Here is a 13,132-nt window from a genome sequence, read left to right on the forward strand (position 1 = left end):
CCAGCCTCCTCGTTCCCCTGACAAAAAGCGGATCCTTCAGCGGCGCTGCAGAAGCCCGCCCTGCCCATCTCTTCCCTTCACGGGAAGACGGATCACGCGGCCAAGAACGCGACTCCACGAACTGGGCTTTTTCCCCTGCCAGCTGGGGCAAGGAGCGAGACGCTGGGTTAGAGTGGGAAGGGGCCTTAGCAAACATGTCTGTGGGCCAATGGCTTTTCTTTGTCTTCTGGTGCCGGCCAATGAGGCGTTTGGGGCGGGACTTCCGTCTAGCCTCGGTGTTGTCGTCCCTGCTCGGATTCCGGCTGCGGGGGTCGGTGCGGATATTCAGTCATGAAGTCGGGGTAGGGACTTCTCCCGCAGCGACGCGGTGGGCGAGCCTATTGGGATTGCCGGGTCGGGCTTCCAGGTAAGCGCCTCTTTGGACTCTCGATACCGGGGCAGGGGATTGTCCCTCTCAAGGCCTGGCGGGGAGAACACACCCCCTCGCCGGCCCTCTGTGGCAACCCCGCTGCCGGGAGAGCTTTTTGCTGCTCCTCCCCAGGCTGGGTGCGGAGGAAATAAGGCTTTTTGCAAAAGATTAAAAAACAAAAACCTCTCTGTCCTCGGAGGGCCGCTTCCCGTTCTCCCCCACCCCCGCCCTTTGAGTTTGTATGTCACTAAAGTTGGATTATCTGTTTTGCTTCTCACCTTCCCATTCTGCGGTGGCAGGACCCTGGGAAGATGTTGGGAGGGCTTTTCTGGTCAAGTACCTGCCGCCAAGTCCCGGGGCAAAATCACTTGACTTAAGTTGCGGGGGACTGTGTAGCCTTTGAAAAAAGGAGGGCAGTCACCTCCTTTCTTTATAATCTTCCTTCCCCCGCTGGAAGCTCAGGTTGAAGGTGGGACCTGACTCTACTAGGGACATATTCCATTCCCTCTCCTCTCAAAGGCAGCTGCTCTGCCAGGGCACTTAACGGAGTTGACCCGCACTGATGGAAGAACTCTGTCCCAGTGAAGGAGTGGGCAGACACTGAAGCCAAGCGATCCCAGAAGCACTCAGGCAACTTTAGTTGCAGCCACTGAGTGTTTTCTGCTAGTTTTGGTGAATTCCTTTATTTTTTGTCTTAACCTGGCAGTAGTACATTTCCAAAATTACTGTTCCATCCTCCTTTTCAGCACCGTGGGCAGCTGCTCAGGTCCATTTCTTTTGCCCCAAACTTGCCTGAATGTTAAATGTTCCTCAGTGATGCAGCAGGAACAGTGAAAACGAACGCATTCCTTTCAACAATGATCTGTTGTTCTCTAAGGAGAACATCTGCAGTTTTTGATACACTATAAATAAGTAAGATGGGTGTGCCTCCAAAGGGTTGTACTAGAGAAGCAGATCAATTCAAGATTTAAGGATGGGCTTTCAGGGGTTTAATCTTTAAGTTTAAGGACTGTTTTTAATTAATTGAGGAGATGAGTTCCATTGAAGGGAGACAAAATTGGACTTGTAGCAGTGAAAAGGAATTTTAAACAGAAGGTAAAAAGTGTAGTGCAGTGCTGTAGTTTGGACTCCATGAGGGTTTAATGGATTTTGGAATCCATTTAGTGCATTGACATTAACATTAGAAAGAAAAAAAAAAATAAGAGGACATCCTATGGAGTAAGACTAAATATTTTATGAAGGTTTTGTTTCAGTTTTAAAAAATCTGTATATGGGGCACCTGGGTGGCTCAGTGGGTTAAGCCTCTGCCTTCAGCTCAGGTCATGATCCCAGGGTCCTGGGATAGATTCCTGGGATAGATTCATGCTCTCTGCTCAGCAGGGAACCTGCTTTTCCCCCTCCCCCACTACGTCTGTCTTTCTGCCTACTTGTGATCTCTCTGTCAAATAAATACATAAAATCTTTAAAAAAAATCTGTATATGAAAAGGAAGCTGTGAATGTATACCATATTATTGTGGATTATGGCAAAACAGTGGATCCCAGATTTTGTTGAGTCCCGCCTTCAGCTCTGCCACTTAATAATTCTGTGACATTACCTGTGAATAAGGGAAGAATGTTAGGAAGTTATTTGAAGTAAAATGTCTTTCATGTAGTTAAGCCTCAAAGTTTTTGTTTTCTTTTTTTTGTTGTTGTTGTTTTGTTTTTGAAATGATTGGGTGGAAGCCTGAATATTTCAGTGTCAGAAATGACAACTGTTTTATTAATATGTATATTTTACCTGGTCTTTATTTGAAACCAGCTAGCATGCTTTCTTCATGTATAATAGTAAATCATGTGGACATAATTTTTGGCTTGTGAGGTTTAATACTGAAGGATTTGGAGTAAGTTCTTACCTCTCCTTGTTTAAAGCTTATTTTTCTCAAGCATTTTGAGAGGAGCCTCAGCTGTTACTAGAATTCAACATCCTTCTTTTGATATATTTTTCAAAAGTTTGTCAGGCACTAACTTTAACAAAGTTAAGGCAGGATAAGGGCATGATTAGTTTATATTTTTTAGTTAAAGCATTTTATGTTTTCTAGTTCTTGCCATTAAGATGTATAAAATGAAGTGGCATGGTCAGAGATGCTGGTATACTTCATGTTGCTGTGACCTAAGAATGTTTGATGTTGAAATAAAAAGTGTCATTTTGGACATTTTAAAACCTGGGAGTTAATAATGTTTAGCAGAAGGCAAATGATTTGAGTCAAAAGAGTACTTTGTATCATTTGACATATTACTACCATATGGCATTGCATATGGTAGTTTCATATGACCTTAAGAAGGGAAGAAAGCTAGTAAGTATTTTCTCAAAAGAGGAAACAGAACTAATAGTCAAGTGAATTTCTTTTAATAAAGAATGGTTTAATAATTGTTTAAAAACTAGTGTATTCTGTAAATACTTGCGACTATATCTAAACCACCTTGTTAAGCTTTACAAAGCTTTTACCTAAAAGTTGATTTGGAAACAATGAGGACATATAATTAGTATTGTCAGTTTACAGATTATAACATATAAATAACAACAACAGTAGTAATAGCTAACACTGAGTTTTTTCACTATGGGCCAAATATAATTCTAGGGGCTTTACACTATGTTGTATAATGATAAGTAGTACAGTTATCTCCTTATAGAAGAAGAAATGAAGACCTTACAAATACATAGGCGTTCACACAGATTTTTAGTGGAGTAACTGGAATTTGAACCTAGGCATCCATGGACAAAAAAGCGTGTCCATTTTGTGCCATGTTTTATTAAAAAAAAAAAAAAAAGAAAAAGGAATGCTGGGGCACCTGGGTTGGCTCAGTTGGTTAAGCATCTGACCCTTGGAACACCTGGGTAGCTGTCTGTTAAGCATTTGCTTTCGGCTTGGCTCATGATCTCAGGGTCCTTACTTGGCAGGGAGTCTGCTTCTCCCTCTGCCTGCTGTTCCCCCTGTTCATTCTTTCTCTGACAACTAAATAAATAAAATCTTTTAAAAAAGTCTTTTGATTTCAGCTCAGGTTATGATATCAGGGCTGTGAGATTGCGCTCCAAGTGGAGCCTGCTTAAGATTCTTCCCCCTGGGACACCTGGGTAGCTCAGTGGGTTAAAGCCTCTGCCTTCGGCTCGGGTCATGATCCCAGGGTCCTGGGATCGAGCCCTGCATTGGGCTCCGCGGGGAGCCTGCTTCCTCCTCTCTCTCCCTGCCTGCCTCTCCCCCAACTTGAGGTCTCTGTCAAATAAATAAAATCTTAAAAAAAAAAATTCTTCCTTCCTCTGTTCCTCCCTTCCCCTCTCCCTTCCTAAATAAAATATAAAAGAAAAAAACCAAACAAACAATGCTATGGGCTTATTTTGGATTCTTGCTTGTTTAGATGATCTTGGCTAAGTTCCACTGGCCCTCTGTTTCCTCAGTTCCTTCTTCAAAAATACAGTATTAAGCCATTATGTTTTTGTGGGGATTAAGACAATTTGTAAAGGACTGGACAGAATATGTTCAATAACTCATACATACCTCAGCCTTTTTTCTTTTATGTTGAGGATATGCTCATTTGAAAGGTTATTAGCAGTTGGAGGAGGGTGGGAGAAGAAAGATAGTTCTTCATAAGGATGCTACCCAAGCACAGAGATTAGCGATAGGAAAGCAGAGAAGATTTGCCAAAGTTGTATGTTTAAGGAAAAGGCTGGTAAAGGTAGATTGATATAGAGTATGGAAATCTTAAATGACATGATAAGGATTTTATATATGATTCTAAGTTGAAAAGAAGCCCTCTTTATAGATAAGAATCTGAAACAGAAGTGGAGTGAAGGAGTTTAAGCCTGGAGGTAGGAATACCATGGAGTTTAATTATAGTAGTTGAGGCAAGAAGTGATGATGGTGGGGTTGTAAGGAATGGTATAGATTTGGAAGATGTTGACATCAACATTGGGAACTGACCTGACTATGGGCCTAAGACAAATTTGGGGGAGAATAGAGATGTTATTTATGAATTAAGGAGATTATGATGAACAGGTTCTGGGGAAGGGAAGTTAGAAGGAGAATTTATGATAGGGATTTTAGTTTCAGTGCTGAGGAGTTTTTTGGTTGTTTGGAAATGTACAGTGGGAGCTGGGAGTTTTGTGTACTCCATAAAAAGGGAAAAGCCCATTGTGAGGAGGTGATCTAAGGCAATCCCCCTTCTGTGGTCAGTTTCATAGGAGTGATGTAACTCCTGAAGGTCCTCAGAAATGCAGATTTCTCACTGGATAGTGATGTACCCACTGTTTTCCCTGTGAAATTTTGTGTCCTGGGATAGTAGTAGAAGGAAAAACTTTGGAAACCTAGCAATGCTCACACTTAGTGTTTGAAAAGAGAAGCAATCTTTGCCCTCATGGACCTTATCTTCTAGTGGGACAAATAAGGTCTATTTTAACAATAGAATGTAATTAGGTCTTTCTTATACTATTTATTTATAAAATCATAATTTTTTGAAAGACTTTTTTTTTATTTTAGAGAGAGCCTGAGAGGGGAGAGGACTAGTGGGACAGGGACAAGCTGACTCCATGCTGAGCGCAGTGCCCAGGGGCAGGGCTTGATCTCATGATCCCAAGTTCATCACCTGAGCCAAAATCAAAAGTGGGGCTTTAACCAACTGAGCTACACAGGTGCCTCAAAGCATAATTTTAAATAAGAGTATTATATCAGATTGTAACTAATACTGTAGAGCACTTTGAAAGAAGGGACTGTTATTCTTACTCGTGTGTCTCCCCATTTCCCCTTCGTCTCAATGGAATGGCTTAGATCTATTTAATATACAATTACAGGTATTCATTAAATGTTTATGGTAGGGAGATGGAATTGTGTAAAGGTAGGGGCCAGATCTTAAAGGAATCAGCTAAATGTAGCAAGTATTAAGGACCCAAGTACTCACTAGAGTGACGATTGGGAAAGAGAAGTATGCTGTGAATAGCACTGCCTTGCTTGCCTAGGAGGTTGAAATGGAAATAAGATTATATTGCAGTTGTAAGCATCAACATTAATGCAATCTGGGTGTACCAAACTTGCCCACTAATTAGCTGGTTGACTATACATAACTATAACTTTCTGTTCATTTCCTCATTTATAAAATGATGTTGGAATTTTTTAGTTAAAGAAAAAATTTACTTTTAAGACTTATAAAATATTTATTGCTGTAATGTTTCATTTTACTAATGAAGATAAAATAGAGCTGATCCTGTGCTTCCACTGTATAGTAATCAGACTAAATATATACTTAATGAAGTAGATATTTTAAAAAAAGGGGTCTATAAATTTAATGTTATCTAGTTATGTTACTAATAGGACTGCATTATAATTTTAAGAAATAAAGCAAAATGTGGCCTAATTAGTTTCCCTTTTTGCTATTATGTAAGAAAAATAAGCCACAATATTTTAGACTCTAATAATGGTTCTTAATAGTTATTCATACTTTCATACTTGAATTTTATAACAGCCTTTGATTTCTTGCCAGGTGCTAAGTATGTAAATCAGGAAAGGTATAATCCCTAACTTCAAGGAGTTTAAAGATAATGGGAGTGATGAACAATTAGTTTTGTTACCTTGTGGTGACGTAGAGAAGGCACTTACAAAATGAGGGTCTATGAGAAGAAATTTATATGGTTAGAGAAGGACTGAGGAGCAATGAATGGCAAGGGACAAAGCTGGAGTCTGTTTATGAAAAACTTTCTCTGCTAGGCTGCAATTTAGTTTTGAACTTTATTCTGAAAGTTACTTAATCTGTTAATGAATTTTATGCAGGAAGTAACCTGGTTAGGCATTTGCATATCTACCTTTACATTCCTCTTTTTTTTTTTTTTTTTTTGTTAATTAACATATATTTGTTTCAGGGGTACTGGTCTGTGATTCATCAGTCTTACACAATTTACAGCAATTCCCGTAGCACATACCCTCAGTGTGATACACAAGGAGGATATGTTATTTCAGTGATAGTCTTACTTGAGGAAGTTAGTCTTTTAACTCTTTTAGTCTTCAGTAAAATCTGAGGGCCAGTGCTTTTAGGGTATCTGTAACTATGTAATATTTGGATATTAGAACATTTATATGTTCATAGCCACATTAATATAAATTAGAAAAAAAGCAACTGAAATTTTGGGATACTGTTCTTATTGAAGTAAGAGAACTTCTGGTCAGCTCTAAGAATTTGATTTAGAATCATTTCTTAAAGGGCTAGAAATTTGTTAAAGTTTGACTGAATGTGACTGTAGTTACACTTTAAGGAGGGAATGGACTTCCAGGGAGAAATACCACCTTGTGATAGGTGAATATTTCTAAATCAAGTAATGAGAGAGAGTAAGTAGGACTTGAATTTTTACTTTGCTTCTAAAGACCTTATAGGGATGCCTGGGTATCTGTCAGTTAAACATCTAGCTTCAGTTCAGGTCATGATCCCAGGGTCCTGAGATTGAGTCTGGCATCATGCTTTTTGCTCAGCAGGGATCCTTCTTCTCCCTCTGCTGCTCTTCCTGCTTGTGCTCTCTCTCTTTCTCTGACAAATAAATAAAACCTATAAAGAAAAAAAACTCATAAAATGTTGAAAGATCCTTTATTGGCCTAGTTACTGTGCTTGTAATTTACATGTTCGACTTTCAAAAAAGAACTGCTTGTAATCATCCAACACTTACTATAAATAATAATGCCTTAAAATTTTTTGAGGTGAAATTCATATAACCTGAAATTAACCATTTTAAAGTAAATAATTAAGTGGCATTTCATACATTCACAGTGTTGTGCAATTACCACTTCTGTCTATTTCCAAAACATTTTTATCACTCCAAGTTGAAATGCTATACCCATTAAGCAGTAATTCCCCATTCCCTGCTGCTCCTACCGCCTGGTGGCCACTGATAGGCTTTCTAGTTCTCTGGATTTACTGGATGACTCCTATTTGTTATAGAAATTTCATAGAAATGAAATTATACCATGTGTGACCTTTGTGTCTGGCATACTGTTTTCAAGGTTCTGCCCTGTTGCTGCATCAACCTTGTCATATGTGTATCCTTTTTACATCTAAGTCATTGTTATTGTATATATATATACGCTTTATCTGTTCATCTGTTGTTGGACACTTGAGTTCTTTTCTGCTCCTTGGCTATTATGAATATTATTGCTGTGAACATTCATATATAAGGATTTGTATTGAGAATCGGTTTTCATTTCTTTTGGGTATATGTCAGAAGTGGAATTGTTGGGTCATCCTATGTTTAGCTTTTTTGAGGACTCACCAAACTGTTTTCCATAGTGGCTGAACTATTCTTCAAACCCACTGGCAGTGTATGAACGTTCCAATTTTTCTACATTGCTACCAACATTTGTTCTTATCCATTTAAAAATTAATGTTATTGACATCCTTGTGGGATGAAGTGGTATCTCATTGTGGTTTTGATTTGCATTTCCCTAATGACTAATGAGATTGAGCATCTTTTTATGTGCTTGTTGGCCCTTTGGATATTATCTTCTCTGGAGAAATGTCTGTTTAAGTTTTTTGACCATTTTTTAATTGGGTTTGTCTTTTTATTATTGAATTGTAAATGCTTTCCAGATCTAGATTCTTAAAAGATACACTATTTAAAGCATTTTTTCCTAGTCTATGAGTTGTCTTTTCACTTCTTTTTTTTTTTTAAATTTTATTTATTTATTTGATAGACAAAGATCACAGGTGGGCAGAGAGGCAGGCAGAGGGTGGGGGGAGCAGGCTCCCTGCTGAGCAGAGAGTGCGATGCTGGGCTCATCCCAGGACTCTAGGATCATGACCTGAGCCGAAGGCAGTGTCTTAACCCACTGAGCCACCCAGGTGCCCCGTCATTTCATTTCTTGATAATGTCCTTTGATGCATAAAAGTTTTTAATTTTGATGAAGCCCAATTTATTTTCATTTCTCTTGCTTTTTATACCCTAACTAAGATTCCATGGCTGAACCTGAGGTCATGAAAACTTGCTTATAGGAGTTCTGTCATTTTATCTCTTATATTTAGGTCATTGAACCATTTTGAGTTAATTTTTATATTTATTTTGAGTTTGGGGTACAACTTCATTGTTTTGAATGTGAATATCCAGTTGTCCAGTACCACTTGAAGGGACTATTATTTTCCCATTGAGTGGTCATAGCACCTTTGTCAAAATTCAAGTGGGCATAGATGTAGGAGTTTATATCTGGACCTTACTTCCTGTTTCTTCATTCTTTATGTCTATCCGTAAGCCCATTCCACACTATTTTAGTTATTGTAGTTTTATGGTAAGATTTTAAAATCAGGAAATGTGAGTCCTTTAGCTTTGTTCTCAAAACACTTACCAAAAGTGTTATGACTATTTGGGACTTCTTGTAATACCATATGAATCTGAGTTGACTTCCATTTCTGCATAAAAGGCTATTGGAATTTTGACAGGGAATGTCTTTGATCTGTGAATTGCTTTCAGCAGTATTGCCATCTTAACAATACTTAGTCTTCCTATATACGTGGCATATTTTTCTATTTATTTAAGTTGTAGATTTTGTTCAGCAATGTTTTATAGTTTTCAGTGTATAAGTCTTTCACCTCCTTGATTAAATTTACTCCTGGGTATTTTCTTCTTTTGGGTATCTTTCTAAATGGACTGGTTTCTTAATTTCATTTTTGGATTGTTCTTTGGGGCTGTGTAGAAACACAGTTGATTTTTTTGTGTGTAATGTTCATTGCTTTTAATAGTCATTTACTTTATTTTTTACCTATATGAACTAGATCCTATAGATAAGATATATTAAAAAATTAAAAAAAAGTAGAACATAAAAGAATTTTTATTTTTCTGATGTGAGTTTATGCTACATATGAATTGTTTAGGATCTCCTTCCAGCATAGTGTTGAATGATTTTCTAATTCTGCTAGTGAATTCCTGGTATTCTGTTACACATGGCCATTATAATAGAAGATAGAACATTTTATTTTCTTTAAGCTTTTGGAGGGGACTTAGTTGTGATGTTACAGAGAAAGCCTTAGGGATAAACCAGACTTATCACTGAATTTGGTTTAGAGATCCATGAGTAATAAAAATAAGATTGGAATGGAAGCTGATGTGAGTATATAAATTATCATTAATACACATCAGTTTACTTTTCTCAGTTTTTCTTGAAAGTTTTCAAATACTTAGCCTTAAAATTTTATGAATAGACATATTTTCAACTTCATAAGTAATTACAATACAATAATCAGATCATCTGGAAAGGCTGGGATTTCATGACACAGACTTATATTTATTAGCTCTACTACATAAGAGGTGTCATTGAGCAAGTTACTTAAAAATAAGAGCAAATACAAGGCGCTTGCTATATGTTAGGCACTGTTATAAGGACTTTATGTTACTGATCTAAGTCTATTTCTTTATGGAAAGATAGTAAAATCAACCTCTATCCATTATAGTATTGTGAGGATTTTAAAAAATGGCTAAAAACTTAGCCAGAAATGTAATCATTCAATAAACATTAGCTATTTGTGTTCTATAACTTTACCTAACATCAACTAAGATGAGGAAAGGATAATCAGTGAATGAAATGCACACTGATTTAGAAGTGTAAATAGAACATTATTTCTAGAAGGCAGTTAGGCAATATGTATTAAGTCTTAAATGTTTCTTTGGTATAGTGATTCCACATCTAGGAATTTGTCCTAAGAAAATAATCAGAAATGTGTGAAGATATTTATGTTTATCATAGATTTATTTATAATTGCAATAGTTGGATTAATCTTAATATTAAGAGTTGGGGAATGGTTAGGCAAATTCATGATTGAGCTATATAAGTGGAATAATAAACAATTAGCATATTGTGATAAATTTTATTACAAAGGAGAAATGTTTGATATAACTTTCAGCTAAAAAAGCATATAAGTCATAATATAACATGATACAAATGATTAAAAATACGTGTGGAAAAAATACTGTCACTCATGGTTGGGTCAGAGAAGCAGAACCATTGTGAATAAAGTGAATGGTATAAAATAAGGGATTAGATTTTAAGAAATTCTGGCAACTGGTTATGAAGTATATCATAAGGTGGTTGGCTTTTGTACCTTGTATGTTGTATGAGGGTCATTGTGGATTAACTGGGTGGCAGTAAGGAGGAAGAGCTAAACGTGTGGTTGGAAGATCAAGGATATATTAAAAGGAACATGAGAACTAACTGCGACACACGAGGACAAACACTAATGTTACCTGTGAATATTAACATTATGGTAATCAATCCTTGTCTTCTCTTGTCTCCCCTCTCTTCAACATAGGGCTTGAACTCACCACCCAAGATCAAGACCAGAGCTGAGATCAAGAGTCTGATACTTGGTTGACTGAGACACCCACGCTCCCCTCAATATTTTCTTTACACTTTTCAGTGAGCGTTGTTTTTAGCATTAGGAAAAAAACCCAAACATTTTATTAGATGGTAATGTGATGAATAATGTGTAAAGAATAGAGGCTAATTACAGGGGTATTAACTTAAGTTAGTGAACAGTGGAACCAGGATTAGAACCTCGATTCCTATGTTACAACTCTCTTTATAAGTCTTTGCAGTTATACTTTAAGTTAAATTCAATTTGTCAGGGTTTCTGAGAGAAACCACAGTGATTTAAAAAAAAAAAAAAAAAAAGAAAGATTTCCTTACTTATTTTTAGGAAGAGAGAATGAGCTGAGAAGGAGTGGGAGGGGCGGAGGAAGAGTGAGAGAATCCCAAACAGACTGAACACTAAGCCTGACACTGGGTTCGATCTCATGACCCTGAGATCACGACCTGAGCTGAAACCAAGAGTCGGTCACTCAACCAACTATGCCACCTAGGCGCCCCCAAAGTGATTTTTATAGCTGGTAAATTTTCAATCCTCTGTACTAATATTTAGACAAGCCTCAAATAATTTATTTTGAACCTTGGAAGGCATGATTAAAATAAAGTGTTATGCCCCAATAATGGGTCCGTGATTAAAGGAGCGAGACTGATACAAAGCGAAGGTCAAGCAAAGCTTTATTTAGCGCCAAGCATCAAGAATCTAACCGAACCTTCGGGGCTGCACCTCTTACAAGAGAGGGCGACCCTTCTCTGTTTCACAGACTAGCTTTTAAGGCCAGTGAGATTGTAACACACACAGGAAACTCCACAGTGATGCTAGGTGACCAATTGAGTTACAGTTTACCTTAGTAGACATTTGAACCAGCCTATTACACCTTGATTGGGATTGGCACCAAAAAGTCTCCCAAAGGGCGGGGCCCATACTCCTTGGTAACCAGGGAAACAGTAAGCATCCCCCTCACTTATCCATGTCTCCACCTGGCCTGACCCACCTTTGTGTCTGGACTTTGTTACCTGAAGCTGGTTTCCGGGACTTGTCTCCAAGTAAATCCCCTGGGGAAAGGGGAGCAGGGACAGTTTCTAAATAGGTCCTTACATAAAGTAATATATATTTTTTATTTTGAAGTAATCCCAAGGTTCCAGAAAAGTTGTAAGAATAATATAGAGGGTTTTTTTTTTTTTAATCATTTGAGAGTAAGTTGTTGACCTGATGCTCTGTATCCACCAAATACTTCAGTGTAAGATTCTTACATACAAGGATATTTACCTTGAAGAAATAAATGGCTGGTTTTAGGGCAGAGGCAGAAAACTATAAGATGAGACTGGAAAATCTAGTCAGAAAACAAGGAGGGGCTCAAGAATGATGGAGACCTATCAGAAAGACTTAAAAGCCAGTTTGAGCCAGGTTGGGGACAATTAGGCATCAAAATAATTACTCTAACAGTTTATAACCCATTGAACAAATAGTAACCCATGATTCCGTAATGCTGTAACTTGAAAGTTTGAGAATGGAATACTTACTGTGATAGACAGAACAGTGACCCTAAAGATGTCCACATCCTAATACCTAGAACCTGTGAATATATTCTCTTATGTGATAAAAGGAACTTGCAGATATGGTTAAGGATTTTGGGGTAGGAAGATTATCCTGGATTATCCAGGTATGGTATTTAGAAGGAAGCAGAAGAGGAGTTTAGGATAATTTGATGTGAAAGGTATCCTCTGCCATTGCTGGCTTTCTAGGTGGAGAAAGGGGACCACAAGTCAGAGAATGTGGGCAGCCTCTAGAAGCTGATAAACTTAACAATCAATTGTATAATTGAAAACACTTCTTTTTTAAAGCATACATGGATAATAGTCTAGAATAAAATATGAAATTTGTGTGGCTTTTAAAAATAGGTAATTCGGGGCGCCTGGGTGGCTCAGTGGGTTAAGCTGCTGCCTTCGGCTCAGGTCATGATCCCACGGTCCTGGGATCGAGCCCCGCATCGGGCTCTCTGCTCAGCAGGGAGCCTGCTTCCTCCTCTCCCTCTCTGCCTGCCTCTCTGCCAAATAAATAAAAAATCTTTAAAAAAAAAATAGGTAATTCAAAGAGACTGTAGTTGTTCTTTCAGATTCTGTGCCTTAACAACATGCTAATGGTCATATATTTATTTTCCTTTTTCTCCTGTTAAGTGAGAGAAACACTGCCTTATTTAAATACTGTCTTGAACAGAAAGTTAACCATGTTAGTTACCAATTTATTTTCTTTCTGCTTCAAACTCCCCCATCAATACCTGCTCCACAATAAAGGACTGGACTCTGAGTGGTTCTCATTTACAAAGAGCAGGATGTTAAGCTTTATCAGACTCTGGAGGGGACAGA

At 37.9% G+C, this 13,132-nt stretch overlaps 1 protein-coding gene across 4 annotated transcripts in view; it reads left to right on the forward strand.

Annotated features, from left to right (window-relative positions):
- RNF13 (ring finger protein 13) overlaps positions 1-13,132 on the forward strand; it is a 157,948-nt gene that overhangs the window by 367 nt on the left and 144,449 nt on the right. The window contains exons 1-2 of one of the 4 annotated variants that reach the window (XM_004755528.2): positions 244-406; positions 10,713-10,819. The exons of 1 other annotated variant lie outside the window; for it this stretch is intronic. The gene's annotated coding sequence lies outside the window, so the exon portion shown is untranslated. Of the gene's footprint in view, positions 1-243; positions 407-10,712; positions 10,820-11,117; positions 11,290-13,132 lie in introns of those variants that run through there. 2 more of the 4 variants (XM_004755527.2, XM_004755531.3) reach the window with 2 other exon arrangements.

Source organism: Mustela putorius, unplaced genomic scaffold, assembly GCF_011764305.1.
Source record: "Mustela putorius furo isolate JIRA1106 unplaced genomic scaffold, ASM1176430v1.1 tig00003834_pilon_pilon_pilon, whole genome shotgun sequence".
Taxonomy (NCBI): Eukaryota; Metazoa; Chordata; class Mammalia; order Carnivora; family Mustelidae; genus Mustela; species Mustela putorius.